The sequence below is a fragment of the Chenopodium quinoa genome, unplaced genomic scaffold, assembly GCF_001683475.1.
Source record: "Chenopodium quinoa cultivar QQ74 unplaced genomic scaffold, ASM168347v1, whole genome shotgun sequence".
Lineage (NCBI taxonomy): Eukaryota > Viridiplantae > Streptophyta > Magnoliopsida > Caryophyllales > Amaranthaceae > Chenopodium > Chenopodium quinoa.
In genome coordinates, this window is record NW_018742455.1 from 1,411,812 (window position 1) to 1,433,905 (window position 22,094).

Below are 22,094 nucleotides of genomic sequence, written 5' to 3' on the forward strand. Positions count from 1 at the left end.
GTTTGTGATTCTTGATGCATGATTGCATTATACTTTAACTTTATGAGCTCATAATACTATCATTTTCAAACGTCTTTAAACAATTAGGTCCATTAGTTATATTAACACAGAGTCAAAGCAATCTAAGATACAATTAACGTAACTAGACCCATCAATGGCCACAATGTTAACACAATCAACGACATGAATCAAGCATAGGTGTGTAGCATGGAAATAACAAAATGTGATCCAAAATGTCTATTTCCAACTGGTCCACTTTAAAATTTAGCAAGATCACGATATGATCTAATAAAAGAGTAAACCAAACTGAATACTTTATTTCTGCATAAATACTTAAAACCTCAATATTCTAAACGTTGTTTATGTCATACAAGCAATAAGATAACAAACTCCCACTGAAACTATATATCCTTAGGTGGCATGACACCCATACGAGTAGTGTGCTCATGAAATACTTTGGGTGGTAAACCCTTAGTAAGCGGATCCGCAATCATGGAGTTTGTGCTAATATGCTCTAAGGACAATTGTTTACTCTCCACTCTTTCCTTCACAGCTCTAAACTTGACATCAATATGCTTTGATTTTGACAAGCTTTTGTTATTGTTGGCATACAATACTGCTGACCTGTTGTCACATAGCAATTTGAGTGGTCTATCAATACCATTCACTATGCGTAGACCTGTGACAAAATTCCTTAACCATAATGCATGGTTGGATGCCTCATAACAAGCTATGAATTCTGCTTCCATGTTGGAAGTAGCTGTAAGAGTCTGTTTGACACTTTTCCAAGAGACAGCTACGACAAAGATGTAGCCAGATGTGGATTTCAGGCTATCTTGACATCTAGCAAAGTCAGAATCAGTGTATCCAACGATCTCAAGTTGATCTGACCTTCTGTAAGTGAGCATGTAATCCTTTGTTCTCTGCAAATACCGCATAACCCTCTTTACTGCTTTCCAATGATCAAGTCCTGGATTACTTAGGTATCTGCCCAACATTCCAACAATGTATGCAATATCTGGACGGGTAAAAACTTGAGCATACATAAGGCTCCCTACAGCTAATGCATAAGGGATCTTCTTCATTTCTTTATTCTCAAAGTCATTCTTTGGGCATTGAGTGAGACTGAACTTGTCTCCCTTAGCCACAGGAGTATCACCTGGTTTACAGTCTTGCATGCCAAACCTTTTCAAAACTTTTTCGATATAGCCCTTTTGTGACAATCCAAGAGTGCCTAGATGACGATCTCGATGGATTTGTATCCCTAACACAAAAGAGGCGTCCCCAAGATCTTTCATCTCAAAGTGATTTGATAGAAATCTCTTGGTTTCGTGCAAATAGCCTATATCGTTGCTGGCAAGCAATATGTCATCAACATATAAAACCAGGAAAACATGCTTACTCCCACTGAACTTATGGTACACACAATCATCAACTGCATTTGTCTCAAAACCATGAGACATAACAACTTGATGAAACTTAAAGTACCATTGACGAGAAGCTTGTTTGAGTCCATAGATGGATTTCTTTAATTTGCAAACCATTTTCTTTGAATCTCCCGAAACAAAGTTTTCTGGTTACTGGATATAGATGGTTTCCTCAATGTCACCATTGAGAAATGCTGTCTTAACATCCATCTGATGTAACTCTAGATCATAATATGCTACAAGTGCCATCATAATCCTAAAGGAGTCTTTAGAAGAAACTGGTGAATAAGTCTCCTTATAATCAATGCCTTCCTTTTGAGTATAGCCCTTAGCGACAAGACGAGCCTTACGCCTTATCACATTTCCATTTGAATCCCTTTTGGTCTTAAAAATCCATTTACAACCAATGGGTTTCACACCTTCTGGCAATGAAACAAGGTCCCAAACGTCATTATCCGTCATGGACTTAATTTCCTCATTCATGGCATCAATCCACTCTTGAGAGTTAGGGCCTTCAATGGCTTGGCGAACGGTGATTGGATCATCATCCATCATTTCATTATCCAACTCTTGTTCTTGAAGTAGTGCAACAAATTCTTCGCTAATTTCATTGTTATCCTCCTGTTCTTGGAGAAAAACAATGTAGTCATCTGAAATTGCACTTCTTCTTTCTCTAGTGGATCTCCTTAATGGCACTGGTTCTTGAAGTTGTTGAGTTTGTTCATCATGAATTTCCTGTTGATTATGAATAGGGGAATTATTTTGAGTTTCTTGAGTTGTACCTTCAATCATGCCAAGAATTAATGTCTGATCATGATTGATAACAAATGAAGGAAGAGAAACTTGTTCCTCTTCGAAAATAAACTCTTTAACCTTATTTTTCCCTCCAAACTCAACATCTTCAAAAAATCTAGCATTTCCCGACTCAAAAATTGATCTAGTTGTGGGATCATAAAATTTATACCCCTTAGACCTTTCAGGGTACCCAACAAAGTAACAACTGACAGTTCTAAAGTCCAGTTTCTTTTCATTTGGCCTATAAGGTCTTGCTTCAGCTGGACAACCCCAAACGTGTAGATGTTTTATACTGGGTTTCTTACCAGTCCATAGTTCATAAGGGGTTTTAGAAGCTGCCTTAGTTGGTACTCTATTGAGAATATAAGTTGCGGTCTTAATTGCCTCTCCCTAGAGGGATTCTGGTAAGGTAGAGTGACTAACCATGCTCCTTACCATCTCCTGTAATGTTTTATTGCGCCTCTCAGCTACACCATTCAGTTGAGGTGATCCTGGCATGGTGTATAGAGGGATAATTCCACATTCCTCTAGGAATTTAGCAAATGGCCTTGGACGTTGTTCACCAGATCCGTCATTTCTGCCATAGTATTCACCACCACGGTCAGATCTGACTTTCTTAATTGTTTTCCCAAGTTGATTTTCAACTTCAGCTTTATAAGATTTGAACACATCCAATGCTTGGGATTTCTCATGAATCAAATATAGGTAGCCATAACGAGAATAATCGTCTATGAACGTAATAAAATATTGTTGACCATTCCAAGAAGCTGTAGGAAATGGTCCACAAATGTTCGTATGTATTAGTTCTAAGACATCTAAAGCTCGTTCAGCTCCTAATTTCCTTTTGTCTGTTTGTTTCCCTTTGATACAATTAATACATACATCAAAATCTGAAAAATCAAGGGAATCAAGAATTCTATCTGACACAAGTCTTTGAATTCTTTGTTTAGAAATATGTCCTAAACGTTTGTGCCAAAGTGATGAAGAATTCTCATTTGCTAATTTTCTTTTGGTACCACTAGAACTGGCATGCAAACTTTCATTAGATGAAGCAATAGTATCCAACAAATATAGGTTGTCAAATCCAGATAAAGAACCAGATCCTACTAACTTTGAATTATAAAAAAGACTAACTTTATTGTTTCCAAAAGAACAAAAATAACCAGATTTGTCCAATGTAGAAACAGAAATTAAATTCCGCCTAAAAGACGGTACAACATAAGTCTCTTTTAAATCCAAACAATATCCAGTCTTAAATGACAACCTAAAAGTGCTTATAGCTTCAACTTCAATTGCCTTTCCATTTTCCACATAGATGTATCTTTCACCATCACTCGGTTTTCGGCAATTCAGGCAACCCTACATGGACACACTTATGTGAGTAGTTGCACTAGAATCTAGCCACCAAGTGTGTTTAGGTACCGAAATTAAATTAACTTCAGAACAGACAAAAGAAAGAAACATACCCTTTTTCGCACGCCATGCGTGGTACTTAGTGCATTGTTTCTTCTTGTGAGTCATCCCACCACAGAAGAAGCATCTAGATGCTTTGTTTCAGCCTTGTCTTCCTTATGTTGCTTCTTTTGTGGTTGCGAAACCGCATCCTTACCCTTCTTCCTTTTCTTGCCATCCTTAGAGGAAGATGCTAAGTGAGCACTTTCTGTCTTTTCTTGCTTCAATCTCTCTTCCTCTTGAACACAATGAGAAATGAGCTCATTTAGAGTCCATTTCTCCTTTTGACAGTTATAACTGACCTTAAACTGACTGAACTGTTTAGGAAGAGATATCAAAACCAAATGCACGAGCAAGTCATCAGACGGCTCTAACTTTAGTGCCTTTAATTTTGAAGCAATATGAGACATTTCCATAATGTACTCCCTTATGTTCCATGTTCCTTTATACTTTTGGGAAACAAGACTACTCAAGAGAGTGCTTATTTCCGCCTTCTCATTTTTAGCAAAACGTTTTTCAAGTTCTGTAAGGAACGATTTGGCATTATCCTCTTCGGACATAGTGCCCCTGAATGATTCCGGAATTGCATGTTTCATGATCATAAGACACATGCGATTTGAGCGTTCCCACTTCTCCATATTCCCCTTTTCAATAGAGGAACTAGAATCCGTAAGAGCAGCAGGACGCTCAACCCGAAGAGCAAGGTCTAGATCCATGCAACCAAGAACGATCATAACGTTCTCTTTCCAAGTCTTAAAATTTGTCCCATCAAGCATGGATATAGTATTAATGTTGGCAGATATCACATTAGCAGAAGTATTCACTGAAAAGAACATAAACAAACAAAACAAGCTCACAATTGATTCCAAAATTCAACTTTAATAATCAGATTAAAATATTGACAACATATCCCATCACAAGAGACCTAGCACAACATAAAATTTTTTTTAGTCTTTGGACAGAAAAATTAACTTGTAAGTGGTCCTCTTGGTGTAGTAATCAAATATTAACAATAAAATCTTGTCAAATATTAAGCCTTTCTTTGGACCGACTCAACATTCACATGGAAAACCTTATAATTGTTACATATTTATCACCACAAGTATGTTTAATTTCCGGCCAAATAATAGCCTTCCTTTGGACCAACCATTAATCGCATGAAAATCAAACACACATATCTCAATATTTCAAATAAATTAATTTACACAAAAGAGGTTACTTTGGTAACATATTGTTTCAATTAATAAACCCAAAATATGAGACACATTATTATTTTTATTACCTTATTGTCAAATATTATAATCTGATTTAACCTCAATACATATTATTCATGCAATATATTGATATTCTTGATTAACTCATGATCACCATCGAAATCAAGAAAGTTGCGACAAGTACTAGCATTCAATTTAAGAATAGAATTTGATACTACAATATATATGACAAGTCATGGAAGCAGGAGCATGTAAAACATACATGATTATAAATGTTTTGATGAATAATCTAAGTGTAAGAAAATAAACACTAACAATTACTCTTTCAAACGAAATCAATCAACATATGAGACAAAATAGCCGGAAAAAAAAAACCGAAGATCGCAAAACACTTAAACAACTTTCACCCTCGATTAACCGTATGGCAAAAATACGATCAAATCCAAAATTATTATTCATATACAACGAATTAGCCGAAACGAAAATACTCCATTAACACCAGGGGCGGAGCTAGAAGGGGACGAGTGGGGACACTTGTCCCCCCATTTTCAAAAAAAAAAATTAAATAAAAAAGAAAAGAAAAAAAGAAAAAAAGAAAAAAAAAAAAAAAGGTGGCCCGTTCATTTCTCTTCTGCAAGCCGCTCGACGCTCGTTCATTTCTCTTCTTCAACCTCGCTCCTCCCTCCTCTCCATAAAGTCGTACCTTGAATTATTCATTGAAGCCGTACTTTAAATTCTCCATTGAAGCGGCTTCTGAGCCTTCCATTCTGCAATGAATCAGCTTCTCAGGTGAAACAGGTATATCAATATTAATTTCGAAATTTTGGTGAAATAGTTCTGTCAATATCAATGTCGAAATTTTGCTTGAAAAACCCTAAACTACAAATTCGTTCCAATTTGGTGAAATAGGTATGTCGAATTTCAATCAGCGAACCATATAATGTGCCGAAGCTTTCATCCTCGCAATTAGGTAAAGTTCTCTGCTCAAAATTCGTGTTTCGCTGAATTTGCCCTTTTAATTTGTCAACGAACCCATCTAATTTACTGAAAATCGGTAAATGTACCCAAAAAATTAAAATTATAACATTTTTGTAGATTAATATGGGGTTCTCTAAAAGAAAAGACTGATTTGTTATTTTTGTGAATTTCATCAGTTAAGCATCATTTGAAGAATTTCCCATCATAAAGAAAGAGATCGAGAAATAAGAGGTTTATGTAGGTATATTTACTGCATGTTTGTCATTATATATACTGCATAGTTTTTAATAATTTTTTCATCAATATTGAGTTTTGTACCCGGGTTTTAATATATTATCATGTCTAGAGCAACATTTTAAATCTGCATTGCCTAGTATTTCTCTTAAGATTTGAAACTTGAATGTTGGGTTGAATTGCAAAAGAAGACTCATGAGAGCATCAACAACAGATTGGCTCTTGTTATGAAGAGTGGAAAGCACACTCTTGGTTACAAGGCTGTTCTCAAAACCCTCAGATCTTCTAAAAGTTTGTTTTCTATAAACCCTAATAACCTAATTTTTTTTGGGTGTTTGTTAATTTGATATGGGTTTATCGTATTTTTGAGGGATGCTTTGATTTTTAATTTTTTGTTTAAATTTATAGAAATTTTAGGTATTTTTGATTGTTTGCAAAATGACTTGTAGTAAAATTCGAATGTATAGGTTGTTAATCTGAATTTGTGTATTGAGTTTACTTTAGTTTAATTCACATTTATGCTAAGATGATAGGTAGATGATCAAGTAGTTGGAATGAGATTAATGTTCCTGTTTTTTTTTTTTGGTTAAGATTTTTGTCTAATTATATTATATCCATAATCCGTCCCCCCAATTTGTAAATCCTGGCTCCGCCACTGATTAACACATACAATACTTCGTTTCAACAAAATACACAGAATAACAGCCACATGAATTAATTAATATCAAGACTCAATAGTTTCATGAAAATTCATATCCAATCAAACGATTGATTAAACCAAAATTAACGGAATGAAATTAACCGACTAATCCAATATGAAGGAGGCTCTGATACCACTTGTTAGGATTAATTCAACAATATACTTAATCTTCCTATCAAATTAATCGGTAAAACATAATTGCGAAAGCGTACCTGATTCCATGACAATTAATTGAATCCCTTCTTGATTATGCGTCTTCTAGTAGATACACACTCTAGGGTTTCTCTCTATTGATGGGATATAACTGAGAGTCTATTGTATGTACTACTAGGGACCATAACCCTAGATGTCTATTTATATATATAGACCCCCTTCCCTAATCCGCCCATCATGCATTAGAAAAGGTCTAACGGTCTCTACACATAAAACTAAACCCATACTTTATAAAAGACGTAACAAGCCCAATAATTATAATTACTTTAATGGATCACTTGAATTTTGGGCTAAACTACATGACAGCGTACATAGACAATCATCACTGTATAGTCCACATACATTATTATTGTATTTAGGTCCATAAATTTCTTACAAAAAAATATATGTATGATATATTTTTTGTAGATATCATTAAGGGAATAATATATTAGGTTTATTTTATGTTAAGATATTATTTAGATAATGTATCTTTAAGATCTATGATTATGGAAGTATATCTTTTAGGAATATTGTTTCCTATCTTATAAGTTTATATTTTATATTAATACTCTACCTATTGATGAATAATAAACCAGTCATTCAATCATATTATCTCTATAATTTGTTAGAGTACAACAGTTGATAGTAGACCATAAAAGAAAAATGGAAAAAATTGACGTTAACAATCCCAAATATGGACATTCTTCTTCACATGGCAATCCCAACTTTGGGGGTGTCCATCTTAAAATAGTCATTGCCTCATTGGCTTATAATGACAAGAGTAAAATGTACCATTTGCAATTGTCAGGTGTTGAATTTTTTGTAATCCGTTTTTTTTTAAAAAAAAATAATAATAACATGAAGATGGTGTAAGGTGTAACAGGAGGGATAGATGTTTGATTTAGAGTGGTCGAGGCTTTTTTTTTTATTTACAGCTAATGAAAACAAGACACGTGTCAATATTAACAGGTCAAATTAGTAAAAAAATATGTTAGGGATTGTTTTGAGAAGAACCTCTTAAAGTTCAATGCGCACCTGGGGTGACAGGCCCAAATGAATAATACACGTGCTTATTAGAGAAGTGAAAGGCAAAAAGAACATCAGGTATAGATACAAAGTACGAGACATTAATTTAATTTAGGAAAAGATAACTATCAATTGATCTTTAATTACCCACATATTAGCTGTCATATCTTTTCAAAATATTTGGCTTTTCCAAATTCATTTTTTCTCTCTTTTCATATTATTTTTATCTTAAAAAAAAATTTAGGCCCTGTTTGGTAATTAACTTTTAGCTGATTGATATAGCTGATTATATTAACTGGTTTGACTAGCTGGTTATATTAGCTTATTTGACTAGCTAGTTGTAAATAGCTGATTGTGTAAAAGTTTTTGGTAAATAGATGTTTGTTGTTAGCTGTTTCAATGTATTTAATACCCAAAAAGCTAATTCTTCAATAAGCTAATTGTAAAAAGCTCTTAAAATGAGCTTTTTCAAAAAGAGTTTTTTGGAACCAAAAAGTTCTTTTAATAAGTTATTTACCAAACACCCAAATTAGCTTTTTAAATTGGTCAAACCTCTAATATTGCTCAATAAGCTAAAAGCTTTTCAAAAAGCTCTTTACCAAATAAGGCCTAAATCTTTTCCAAAACATAACGTTCAAATTTGCACTGGAAAAGGGTTTTTTTCACTAAAAAAAATTGAATCCCTATATTTTCAAAAAAATAAAAAAAAAAAAAAAAAAAAAAAAACCTTCATATATTTCACTTAAAAATCCTTCTTTATATTTAATTAGTTTATTAGATCTTGTAAAGGTCGCCTAAATTATGATCATGTGCATCTCTTGTAATGTTCATATGATAATTTAATAATGTTCTTTATCGGAAAATAGGATGTTTTATATTATTGTAATGTATAATTAGTTAATAATAATATAGAGTATTATTTTTGCATGTTCGTTATTCATATCTTGTATGTTTTTTATTCGATCTTTTGGTAAACTATTTTAAATATGCATGTTCATCAATTGTAATCGTAATGTACTTTTACTATCCCATAATGTACATCGTTTGTTGTTGATTATTATTTAAAATTTGTTTTTTTATTATAGTGGTTAATTAACGTATTCTTCATTACATGATAGTATCATGTTCTTTATTAATAACATGGATGTCCTTTCAATATTATAGATGCTCTTCAGATTTAAACGTCCATCATTGTCCCAAAAACTTCTCATCAACCTCGGTAACCCTGAATACAAAAAAGAAAAAAAAAAGTTATATAAATCATAAATATGTGGATAACAAAATAATAATATAAGGGTTAAACCATATAAACATGCCTACGTACAATACTCTCTATTTCTCAAAAAAGAAAAAAATATATAAAATAAAAAAAACAAGAACAAAATAACATGAACATGAAAGTATAAGAACATACTATTAAAGTAAAAAGAACAAATATTCTTGGTATTATTGAAACCCAAAAAATACTTTTACGTATGCCTTGAAGAACATAATTGATAATAGAATATTTTTAACGTATGTGGCTAGTCGAAACGTGTGCCAGAGGACAGAGGTTACTTCGTCAATGTAATAGGGTATACTTTTTTTTTCCTATTACACTGACGAAGTAACCTCTAGCACACAGTGCGACTAGCCACATATAAGACTTTGTGTAATGGGGGTTACTTGGTCAATGTTAAAAGGGTTACTTTATAGTATTAGTGTTATAGGGTTACTCAGTTTAATTTTTCAGCAATTTTTTTCCCTATTTATGGTACGTCTTATATCTACAACGTTTTATTAAAAAGATTAAATCATATTCATGAAATTGGATATTTAATGTTCAATTATATACATGTATATTTAACAACAATCTATTATAACAAAAATACTTTTTTTTTTAATTATTTGCTCCTACATAAAATTAAACTTATAGCTATAATTAACAACAATCTATTATAACAACAATCAAAGAGTCGAAGAGGAAGATCGAGGGGAAAATAAGAGCATTATTCTAAGGGGGAAATAGGAGCGTTAGGTCATGGCGATTGAGAAAGGATGGACAAGAATAGGCGATAGGAAGAAGAGGAAAGCCTCCGTGATTGATCGACGAGAAGACAGGTTGTGGTAGCTGTGAGCCTGTGATGGACTTCGGGCGGTGGTGGTTGTTGCAAACTTGCGATCGTGATACTGAATTAATTAGTAGATCTGAAATTCTAATATCTAATTTTTTTAAAGGATTTTTTGTAAATAACCACCCCAAAATGTACCCTGTATTGAATTTACCACCCGTTTTTTTCGAAATTAAAAATTACCACCCATTAATGTCAAAACCTGTAGATTTCACCACCCTTTTCCCATTCCGACCAGTTTTATGACTTAGGGTACACGTGTCACTACATTATTGCTCAAAAAAAATCAAAATAAAAAAAATCCCCTTAACCCAGCCCTTGGCAGCTCTCCCATCTTCTGCCACTCCACCCAAATCAACGACCTGACACACCACCCTCACCCGAACCAACCACCACTCCTGCCGGCAAACCTTACCAAGCCCCACCTAGCCTCCATCCCTAACCCCTACCCACATCGCCTATTCACCACCAAACCCCACCCACTTCGTCACTTCCTCAAAATACCCCTACCCATATCGCCGTTTCCTCATGAAACCTTCACGTTGCCGCTTCCTCTGCTCATTTCAAGGTTGATTGCACTCTTCAATTTGTTTTTAAATTTAATTTTCTGTTTTTATGGTTTTTATTTGTTGGCTTGATAAGATTGTTGAATTAATTCAACCAACAATGGATTTAAAGCATGTACAAACTTCTAAAATTTTCAAGTGAGTAGCTTGTAATTGATTGAAGAGGAGGAGATTTAGAGAGTTGGCTGATAATTCTAGAATATGGGTTGACAGTGGTAACTATGGATAGAACTATATATGAGATTAAGAGGTGAGTTGTGGTGGTGGTGAGATTGAGGAGTGGAGGAAATAGCAGGAATTATGTATACCGAAAATGGAAACGGGGAAGGGGAGGGGTGTTGGAGGTGGCAGAGCTGTCGCCTTCCAGAGGTGGTAGTGGTGGGTTTGGTGATGCTCCTATTTTATATTGTATTTTACCCCCGTCCCTTGGTCGTAATTAGTAGTGTTTTTGGCTCTTTAGAGCCACTTTTATTACTAATTGGTGTTTTCTAGTGTTTTCGTAGATTTGGTTGACTTTTGCAGGGATTTATGCTTTTGGAGTATTTTCACGAGATATTTTGGAGCAATCACGAACATTGGAGAAGCACGACCAGATTCTATAGCCCAGGGCCGGTTAGAGCCATCGAACCGGTGATTAAGGGCTCGGTATAGGTGATACTGGGGCATTTGGATCAAGTATTCAAGACCGAAAGAGGAAACCCAGATTGGCCCGAAGAATTGGGGCCTAATCGTAGTCCAAATAGTGGCCCAAGTGAGCCGCCCGGCCAAAGAGGCTGGCGCCCGGAGGCGCGCCTGGCCGGGCGGGAGAAGCTAAGGTTCGCGCCCGAAGACGCACCCGGCCGGGCGCGAGATTTGTATTGAGGAAGCAAAAAGGCGCGCCCGATCGGGTGGTGCCTCGCTCGATCGGGCGCGTGTATTTATTAGGAGACGATTAGCGTCATTTTAGTTTGTTTTAGTTTAGGATTTGTACGGAATATAAATACTCCTCCGTAATACGATTTTACTCTCTCTCTCTTTTTCTTTCTTTACTCTCTTAATTGTTTTCTTAGATTTCTTTCTCTTAAACCTTTGTTCTTAATCTACTCTTAATTCCAGATTTATTTTGGTAACGATTTCTCTTCTCTTAATCTTAGTTGTTTATTTTATTCCTTTAATCATGTCTTGCTTTATTGCTTTGATTAGTTTAGTTTCTATTATGTGTGAATAGTTTTCTTTCTAGGGTTTATGGGGATCCATAAATAATATGAAGGGGTAATTTATTGTTGTTAATTATCAATGCTAGATTAATTTCCTATTGATTGGTTTAATGCTCTGTGACTAGATATGCGCAGATCTTTTATGCATGAGTTTAACAATATTGATTTGAGATTCGACAGATGAGAATTAATGTTTAGGTCTAGTTTTAATAGGCAGGTTCATTTATAAATGGTTAAGTCGAGATTCGAAAGATGAGATTTAATACCGGTAAATTAATTGTGTGATTGTAATACGTAGCGAAAGCCCTTTATAATCTGATTAATGTATGCATTGATGAATGATTATTATATTCTACCCTGGAATATTATTTACTGGTGAACCTATGCCCTAGATCCTGTTTTTCATTGTTTTCTCCCTATTCTTAATCTTCGTAGTTTAGTATATTATTCAAATATAAATATTGGTTACTTCATAATCTGGATTATATTAGTTAATTAGGAATAGAAAGACTTGTTTCCCTGTGGAGTTCGACCCAACTTCTCTATCTACATTAGTTAGAGGATTTAGGAATTACTTTTGATTAGGGGATACAACTTTACCCTGTCGAAATTTGGCGTCGTTGCCGGGGAAACGGTTTTATTTTTATTTCTGATTATTTTTGTAGTCTAGATTATTTTCTTTTTGTCTCAGAGAGCGTTTGTTTTCTGAGGCAAATCTCATATTTGCTTCTAGTTTTTGTTTATGACCAGGTGTTCCAGATCAGGGTACATCCCATTCGATCCTGAGATCGAACGTTCCTTCCATAGACAGAAAAATCTCTACAAGCAAATCCTGGCGGATTCTGGTGATAATAATAATAATCACCGCGATCCTCCGACTGGTTCTAGCGATTCAGAGGTATCATCAGACGCAGAATCAGAGATGGCGGTTCCAAAGAAGTTTAGTGATTATTCACAACCAAAGCTTACAGATTTTCCACATCTCACCCCCACTCCGGCTCTTGATGGGGTTCAATTCGAAATTAAACCTCAATTTATAATGATGATAGAGAGGAAGCAATTCAGTGGAGCCAAGGGTGAAGACCCAAATCTTCACATTGCCGACTATTGTCAATATTGCAATACCATCAGGCAAGCCGGGGTCAGTCAAGACCAAATCAGGGAGATTCTCTTTCCCTTCTCTTTAACTGGAAAAGCTAAATTGTGGTTTAATGGCTTAAATTGAAATGCACTTGGTATAACTGACTGGGAAACTCTTGGTTTGAACTTTTATAATAAGTATTATCCTGCAGAGAGAACATCCGTACTACAGAGTGCGATTCAGAACTTTGCCCAAGAAGCCGATGAATCTTTATATGAGGCTTGGGAGAGGTTCAAGGATCTACAAAGAGACTGCCCCCACCATAATTTAGCACAATGGCAGTTAATCCAAGCCTTTTATAATGGCCTTGGAAATTCTTCTCGAATAATTTTAGATTCTGCAGCTAGTGGGAGATTTATGAATCTTGATGTTGAAGATGCAGGTCAGGTTATTGAAGACATGGCGATACACAATTCCCAATATGGGAATCCTAGAGGATTTGCTAACAAGGGGAAACATAGTGCTGACTCTGTATCCTTTTTACAAGCTCAACTGACCTCTATATGCCAAAAATTAGATAATCTGAGCACTGCTAATGTAGCTAATGTTTCTGCGATTAATAATAATTCTAATGAGGCTTTCTGTGAAAATTATGGTATTATAGGTCATTGGGAACAAGATTGCAAGAGTTTCGTGGATCAAGTTAATGCCTTTCAAGCCTATAGGCAGAATAACCCATACTCCAACACCTACAATCCTGGGTATTGGAATCATCCGTACCTTTCCTACCAGAGTACTAATGTTCAAAATCCACAACCACAAGAACCACAGGCGCCACAGCAACAACAGCAGAAATATTATCATCCCAATGCTGGCCAGAAGAACCAACCACAACAACCCTCCTCATCTTCTGATCCTTCTCTGGTGGAAAGTAGAGCAATGTTGGTTAATATGCAAAAGCACATGGAGAGTAGAGATGCGACAAATGATCAAATTCTAGCACATAATAAAATTGTAGATAATCAAATTGCGCAACTTTCCGCTACTCTACAAGCCCACCAACAGGGAGCTCTACCGGCACAGCCGACCAGGCCTACGGATCAAGCATTTTCAATTACTCAAAGGAGTGGTTCAAACTATGAAGGGCCCCCTATGCCCAGAGTTGATGAACCTGTTTTATTAAATAATGCTAATCTTGATTCCGTTAAACCAAACAATGTAGTTAATGGCCCTGCAGGGCTAAAGGATAGTACTAACATATCTAATTCTACATTGTAGGGTACGACTCCAGAGAAGGTGGCTACTACAGACAAGAGCAATAATACTCCAAAGCCAATTATCAAACTTCCATTCCCCAATCGTCAATTGAAGACAAATTTGGATAAACAGTTTGGTAAGTTCCTGGAGATGGTAAAATATTTAAAGGTAACAGTTCCCTTCACTGAATTAATCACACAAATTCCTTCATATGAAAAATTTACGAACGAAATATTGACAAGGAAAAGGTCTATTAGTGAGGTAGAGACAGTAGCTTTCACTGCAGAGTGTAGTGCCGTACTTTAAAATAAGTCTCCACCTAAATTAAAAGATCCGGGTAGTCTTTCTATCCCTTGTCATATAGGAAATCTAATGATTAATAATGCATTGTGTGATTTGGGTGCTAGCGTTAGCGTCATGCCATTATCTGTGTGTTCCAAGTTAAATATGGGTAAATTAAAAGCTACCAATATAACTCTACAAATGGCCGACCGTTCTTTCAAATACCCCTTAGGTGTTTTAGAGGATGTCCCCGTCAGAGTAGGTAAATTTTATATACCTGTTGATTTTGTTGTTCTTGATATGGCTGAGGATATGCAAACCCCAATTATTTGGGTAGACCATTCCTTAACACTGCAGGAGCAATCATAGATGTGAGAAGTGGTAAGTTAACACTATCAGTAGGGGATGATAAAATTGTTTTTAATCTGAATAATTCCCCTAAAATCTCCATGACTGAGGAGAAATGTTTTAGTGTTAATGTGGTTGAGAATTATTCTAACAAGCCCCAAGCTCTTGAAAAAGATCCCTTGGAGGCGGTATCTTGTGTTGCACCCCTTTCAGATGAGATAGACAAATGGCAGAAGGAAGTCGATGCAATAGAAAGAGCACTTTACACTGTTGGTCTTGGTTTCGAGGATGAAAAGGTGGAACCGATCAAGCAAGTTGTGCGATTTGAGCCTACGGTAAGTGTTCCGCCAGATCGAGTCACAAGTGTTGAATGCAATGACAATTTGAGGCAATCCTCGATCAAAGAAGGATCTTTGATGCGTAGCATTGAAGAACCCCTTACCCAAGTCAAGGAGGATCCACCCCATAAGGTGAATTGGTGTCCCACAGGGTATGTCAGGAAGTCGCATCGCAGCCTAAACACCGCTAAACCGGGTAAGAAACGCCCGATCTAGCGTTAGGCCAAGGGTCCTAGCTGTTATACTTGGTAAGAAGGTCGTGCGGGACCTAGATAAACCAGCGCTTTTCGGGAGGCAACCCGTATTTTTAATGTTTTTTTTTAGACTAGTTTTTCTTTCCTTTTTCTTGAGAGAGGAGAGGTGAGGGAATTTAATGAGTTTTATGAGTGCTTATACAGGTTTGAAGGAAAAGAGTTAGCAAAAAAAATTGAAGAAAAGAAGAAAACAAGTGAAAATCGTCAATTAGCCTCGGGCCCGACCAGGCGAATGCCGCCCGACCGGGCGCGAGAGCTAGGTTCTTAATTCGAGTATTCTCTCCCGACCAGGCGAGGGGCGCCTGAACGGGCGCGAAATTCGTCGTATACGGACAATTTTGTCCGCCCGATCAGGTAAAGCTCGCCTGACCGGGCGCAAGAAGAGGCGAAAATTACATCATCAGATCGCCCGATCAGGCGAAGGGCGCCCGACCGGGCGCGAGAGTATACGAAATCGGGTACATCAGATCGCCCGATCGGGCGAATGCCGCTCGACCGGGCGCGAGAGCTCAACAAAAATTAAAAATCAGATTGCCCGACCGGGCGCGAAATACCCGACGCCCCTTTTCTTCTTCTTCCTTCGGTTTTCTCATTTCATTCTTTCCTCCATTACTTTATCTCTCTAAAACTCAAATTCTCTCTACCTTCTCTCTAAGATTTCTTCTTTATTTCTTACCCAAATTCAAAACTTTTTACATATATGTAATCCCCTCTTCATCCTCTACATTTCCAAATAAAAATTTTCAGATTTTATTCAAATTAATTTTCAAACCCATTTTCTACCATGGCTTCAAAGAGGGCTAGGTCCATTTTCGGTAGGAGCTCCAGTTTGAGGGAGGAATACGACCCGGATTTGCAACTTCCGTACTGGCCGACGATCCGTATTGCTAGCCGAGAGCAAAAGGAGCGGCTAGAACACTTAATCGGTCGTGAGGTAATTCCTTCTCAGTGGTTACACCGCCCTACTCTAGAATCATTTGGTTTGTATGATTTTGTAAAATGATTTTTAAATGACATTGGCATGAGAAAATTTGTTGATATGCACTATCCTACATTCCGAGAACTTACTTATGAATGCTTGTCTTCTTTACATGTTGTTAGTAGTAGAAATGGGCCAAATTTATTTTTTAGGTTGAACAATAGAAATATTAGTTTAACTTTTATAGAATTTTGTAAATTATTTGAATTAAATTCTAAACTATCTTACCAATGGCATGCGGACTATAAAATGGGTGACATATATCATGCTTTGACTGGTTTGCCTACTCCCGACCCCCAACATGCTAGTACCAAACCTATTCACCACCCTGTCCCAAAAATCTGGCAAAGATTTGCGGGTTTGTGTTTTTTAGGTAGGAACGAGCCCCACAATGCCCAATCTAACGACCTAGATGTCATAGGACACTATGTGTATGGGTTCGGAAAATTGAACATAGGTAGGTTTATTGTTCACCATTTGAGTAGGCATGCCACGGCCAGCACCACATCAAAAACCCCCATCCGTTTAGGAGGCCTTATCACTCGAATAGCAGTGAAAAAGGCCGGTTTTGTAGTGGATGGACCCCACCAACTGACCAACTGTGGACCAGATACCTATATGACTGCTAGGTATTTTGAGGAGTTAGGGTGGGTATGACCGGATAGCGAGCAGACACCCTTTTGGTGTATTAGGACTGGGAGCGAGCACCCTTTGCCCATCTTTCCCCTACCCAGTCCTGACTTGATTGCCTTTCCCCCAGGGCAACCATCTTACACATATGATACTTTAGTTTCCAACGCTAGGGGGGAGGCACCACCACCACCAGTTCCACCACCCCAGCCTCAGCCCGAGGTGGCATTCTCTCCACCTCGCATGTCTCACTCCATCCCTCATGTTGACTCTGACCTAGTTTGGGACCTTCAAAGTATAGGTCAGGCCTTAAGACGTATAGAGCATTCCCATACTGACCTTAATTAGGAGGATTGTTGGCTCCATAAACCATAGGTTAGGGCACCTGGAGAGGAACCAGGGTAGAGCTCTCTACCCTATGTATGATGATTATGCTCGTCGGGGCAACATTCCCGACGACGCTATTCACCCTGACTGGTTTCAGCCTCCACCCCAGGGATACGATAGGGATCCCACTGCCCATGGTATTTGTACTGACTATTCCTCCTTCTATGGGTACGGCCAGGACATTCCTTTCGGCGGACCGGCGGGGGGGAGTTTTCATGCTGATTATTTTGGTGGTAGCTCTTCTGGTGCAGGTGGTGCAGGTGGCAATGGAGGTGCGGGCTTCGGCTCGATTGATGAGGATGATCAGGACTAGCTATGCTGGGCTAGTTCCCGAGCCAATGAGGACATTGTCTGATTCTGGCTTGGGGGAGATTTTGGATTTGGTATATTTCTCTTCCTCTTTTCTTTTATTTTTGGTGTGTTTTCTTAAGTTAGATTTCTTGCTTTCTAGGTTAGTTTTATTGTTTTCTTATATATGAAAAAATAAAAAAAATTGAAAAATAAAAAATCCAAAAATACGTTCCAATGAATTGTAAATTATGCTTTCCTGTGCCCCTTACTTGAGAAAATTATTTTGATTCTAGGTATTTGATGATAAGCATTGTTGATTAGTTGATCATGATTTGATGTTTAATTGCCTTGAAACCTTAACATGCGTCAATTTTGTCCAACTACTTGTGAATATAGTGCTTGACTAGTTGATTTGGTAAGGAATGTGTGTTAGTTCCTGGTATGTCAATGACTTTGAGTATTGGTTTTTAACTTTCAGTAATGTTTATATGATTCATTATTATGCACATTGACGAGGACGAAGACATTTGTTCTTTTAGGTAGCCTCCAGATGATTTTAGATACATTTGTTCCCTTCTTGCTACCCATGTTGTTGCCTTGACTTTTTGTTGTTTATTAGCCACATTACAAGCCTATTTTGCCCCATTGATTACTAGTCTCAAGCTTGACTTGGGGGAGCTATTAGTGAGTGAGGTGAGGGAGTTTGTAGTGTGCTTATTATTTGCACAATTTGGGTGGGTTTTGAGAAGTTATTTTGTTTTTGATCATGTTTATTTTTGATGAGTTTGAGAGTTATATTTTCTTGAAAAAATAAAGCATGATGTTGTGAAGAAAAAAAGAGAAGTTCAAGAAAAAAAAATATGTTGAAAAAAATAAGTGAACTTCAAAAGAAAAGAAAAGTGTTCAATGTTCAAATGTTCTAGGTGGAGGTTGATCAAAAGAAAAAAATAATTGAGCTTCAATAAAAAAATTCAAGTTTGGAAATAAAGTTTGTTTATTCACTCCACTTCTTAATTATTATATCTTATGAGTGATATGTAAGAGTTGGGATTGTTTATTATGATTGGAGTATATTTGGTTGATGTTAGAGTTGGTTATGTAGGAGATGTTGATCATTATTTATTTTGATCATGGGTTTTGATAGGATTTGGCTCCCTTAATGCATAGCTTTTCTCTCACATATTCCCAAATTTATCCTACCCTTTACCCTAGCCTTACATTACAAGCTTTAAAGACCTTCCAACCTTGTGCATAGAATTGTATGAATGTGAAAGTGTTGCTTATCAATGCAAGTTATGATTTGACATATTTCGAGTCGACTAGTAGGTTGAGCGTTCATTGTTTTATACACACGAGAGTGTGAGATGGGTGGGCATTATTCACATAAAGGGGTTGGATGGAGAGCGATCGAGTACATATTTTACTCGCCACAAAAATGAGAGTTGAGTGCGTGAGCACTAGTCTTGAATTCTATATGCTCTTATGGTTTGCTCTGTTTGACAATCGTTAGGGAAGATTGGTAATTAGATGGATTTGATTGGTTGATTTTGAAGCGTGTTTATTTTTATTTACCCTGGATCGTTTGCGCTTGATTTTTACTTTTGGGGTGAAGCATATTTATTGATTCATTGATGAGATCTTTGCTTAGGGACAAGCAAAGGATTGGCTTGGGGGAGTTTGATGCGTCTATTTTATATAATATTTTACCCCCGTCCCCTGGTCGTAATTAGTAGTGTTTTTGGCTCTTTAGAGCCACTTTTATTACTAATTGGTGTTTTCTAGTGTTTTCGTAGATTTGGTTGACTTTTGCAGGGATTTATGCTTTTGGAGTATTTTCACGAGATATTTTGGAGCAATCACGAACATTGGAAAAGCACGACCAAATTCTATAGCCCAGGGCCGGTTAGAGCCATCGAACCGGTGATTAAGGGCTCGGTATAGGTGATATCGGGGCATTTGGACCGAGTATTCAAGACCAAAAGAGGAAACCCAGATTGGCCCGAAGAATTAAGGCCTAATCGTAGTCCAAATAGTGGCCCAAGTGAGCTGCCCGGCCAAAGAGGCTGGCGCCCGGAGGCGCGCCTGGCCGGGCGGGAGAAGCTAAGGTTGGCGCCCATAGACGCACTCGGCCGGGCGCGAGATTTGTATTGAGGAAGCAAAAAGGCGCGCCCGATCGGGCGGTGCCTCGCCCGATCGGGCGCGTGTATTTATTAGGAGACGACTAGCGTCGTTTTAGTTTGTTTTAGTTTAGGATTTGTACGGAGTATAAATACTCTTCCGTAATACGATTTTACTCTCTCTCTCTCTTTTTCTTTCTTTACTCTCTTAATTGTTTTCTTAGATTTCTTTCTCTTAAACCTTTGTTCTTAATCTACTCTTAATTCCAGATTTATTTTGGTAACGATTTCTCTTCTCTTAATCTTAGTTGTTTATTTTATTCCTTTAATCATGTCTTGCTTTATTGCTTTGATTAGTTTAGTTTCTATTATGTGTGAATAGTTTTCTTTCTAGGGTTTATGGGGATCCATAAATAATATGAAGGGGTAATTTATTGTTGTTAATTATCAATGCTAGATTAATTTCCTATTGATTGGTTTAATGCTCTGTGACTAGATATGCGCAGATCTTTTATGCATGAGTTTAACAATATTGATTCGAGATTCGACAGATGAGAATTAATGTTTAGGTCTAGTTTCAATAGGCAGGGTTAATTTATAAATGGTTAAGTCGATATTCGAAAGATGAGATTTAATACCGGTAAATTAATTGTGTGATTGTAATACGTAGCGAAAGCCCTTTATAATCTGATTAATGTATGCATTGATGAATGATTATTATATTCTACCCTGGAATATTATTTACTGGTGAACCTATGCCCTAGATCCTGTTTTTTATTGTTTTCTCCCTATTCTTAATCTTCATAGTTTAGTTTATTATTCAAATATAAATATTGGTTACTTCATAATCTAGATTATATTAGTTAATTAGGAATAGAAAGACTTGTTTCCTTATGGAGTTCGACCCTACTTCCCTATCTACATTAGTTAGAGGATTTAAGAATTACTTTTGATTAGGGGATACGACTTTACCCTGTCATTTGGGTTTTTTTTTTATAATATAATTTTGATTTTATATTTTGTGGGCCCTAAGTCGGAAAACTGGCTGAACTAGTCAGAAAATTGGCCAGAATTGAAAAAGAGTGGTAAAATCTACTGGTTTTGACATTAATGAGTGGTAATTTTTAATTTCGAAAAAATGGGTGGTAAATTCAATACAGGGTAAATTTTGGGGTGGTTATTTACAAAAAAAATCCTTTATTTAATTTTATATAAAAAAAAAAAAGGTTGCAAAAAATTACTCAATTACCACCTGTTTTATACTTTTTTTTTCTTATTATGATGTTAAATTTTCTTAGAAGAGCTCTACTTGCAAGTTTTTTGTGTTTTTAGTGGTTTTTTTTTTTTTTTTTGTACAATGAGCATTGTTAAAGAAAAACTGAAAACAAAGACAACCAACAAACTAGACTAAGCAAAAACACTTTCGAACAAACTTTGTTTGAGCCAAGACGGAGTACTTGAAGTCCACTCTAGGCCCGCCATCACGCTTTGCACCCACATGAACCACCTGGCAACCTATAGATGATCTAATTCGAATAATCAAAGAACTTATTTTCCTAAACCGTGGATGAGAAAAAGATGTTGTTGGTGAACTGGTTGACCCGAAGACTTGGCACCTGAATGCAAAGTGGAAAACTGAAAACTGGAATCACTAACTTCTCCCACCAACTCCTGTGAATCCATATGACTATCAACGTCAGAAAAAGCAGTCATGCACTACGAACTACCATGCGCCACGGGAGCATCTGAGAACTGCTACAACATGAGGACTGCAGATGGTGCCCATAAAAGAGTTTCTACTTGCAAGTTGCGACACTCGTTTGTACGAGGTATAATTTCAATAATTTCTCCAACATCAATAACATAATACTAAAGGCGAATCTGATATGACATTTGTCATGTTTTGATTAAAAAAAAATCCCGCCACTTTTACTTTCCTTTTTTTAACAATATTTATGAACATTATTTTATAATATCCTATAATATTTAACTTTCCATTTGACAACTATATATAAATATATTCTATATGCATTCAATCAATGAAAATATTTTGACATATAATATTTTATAATAGGTATTTTTCTATATCAAACAAACATATATATACTACATATAAGGTAATATAAGGAATATTGGAATCAATAACATAATACTAAAGGCGAATCTGATATGACATTTGTCATGTTTTGATTAAAAAAATTCCCGCCACTTTTACTTTCCTTTTTTTTAACAATAT

At 36.4% G+C, this 22,094-nt stretch overlaps 1 long non-coding RNA gene across 1 annotated transcript; it reads left to right on the plus strand.

The window, feature by feature from the left end:
- Window positions 1-5,492: 5,492 nt before the first annotated feature.
- Window positions 5,493-6,462, plus strand: LOC110718359. Its single transcript, XR_002510900.1, has 2 exons — window positions 5,493-5,858; window positions 6,043-6,462. It is a non-coding gene; the product is annotated as an uncharacterized LOC110718359 (long non-coding RNA).
- Window positions 6,463-22,094: the final 15,632 nt, after the last annotated feature.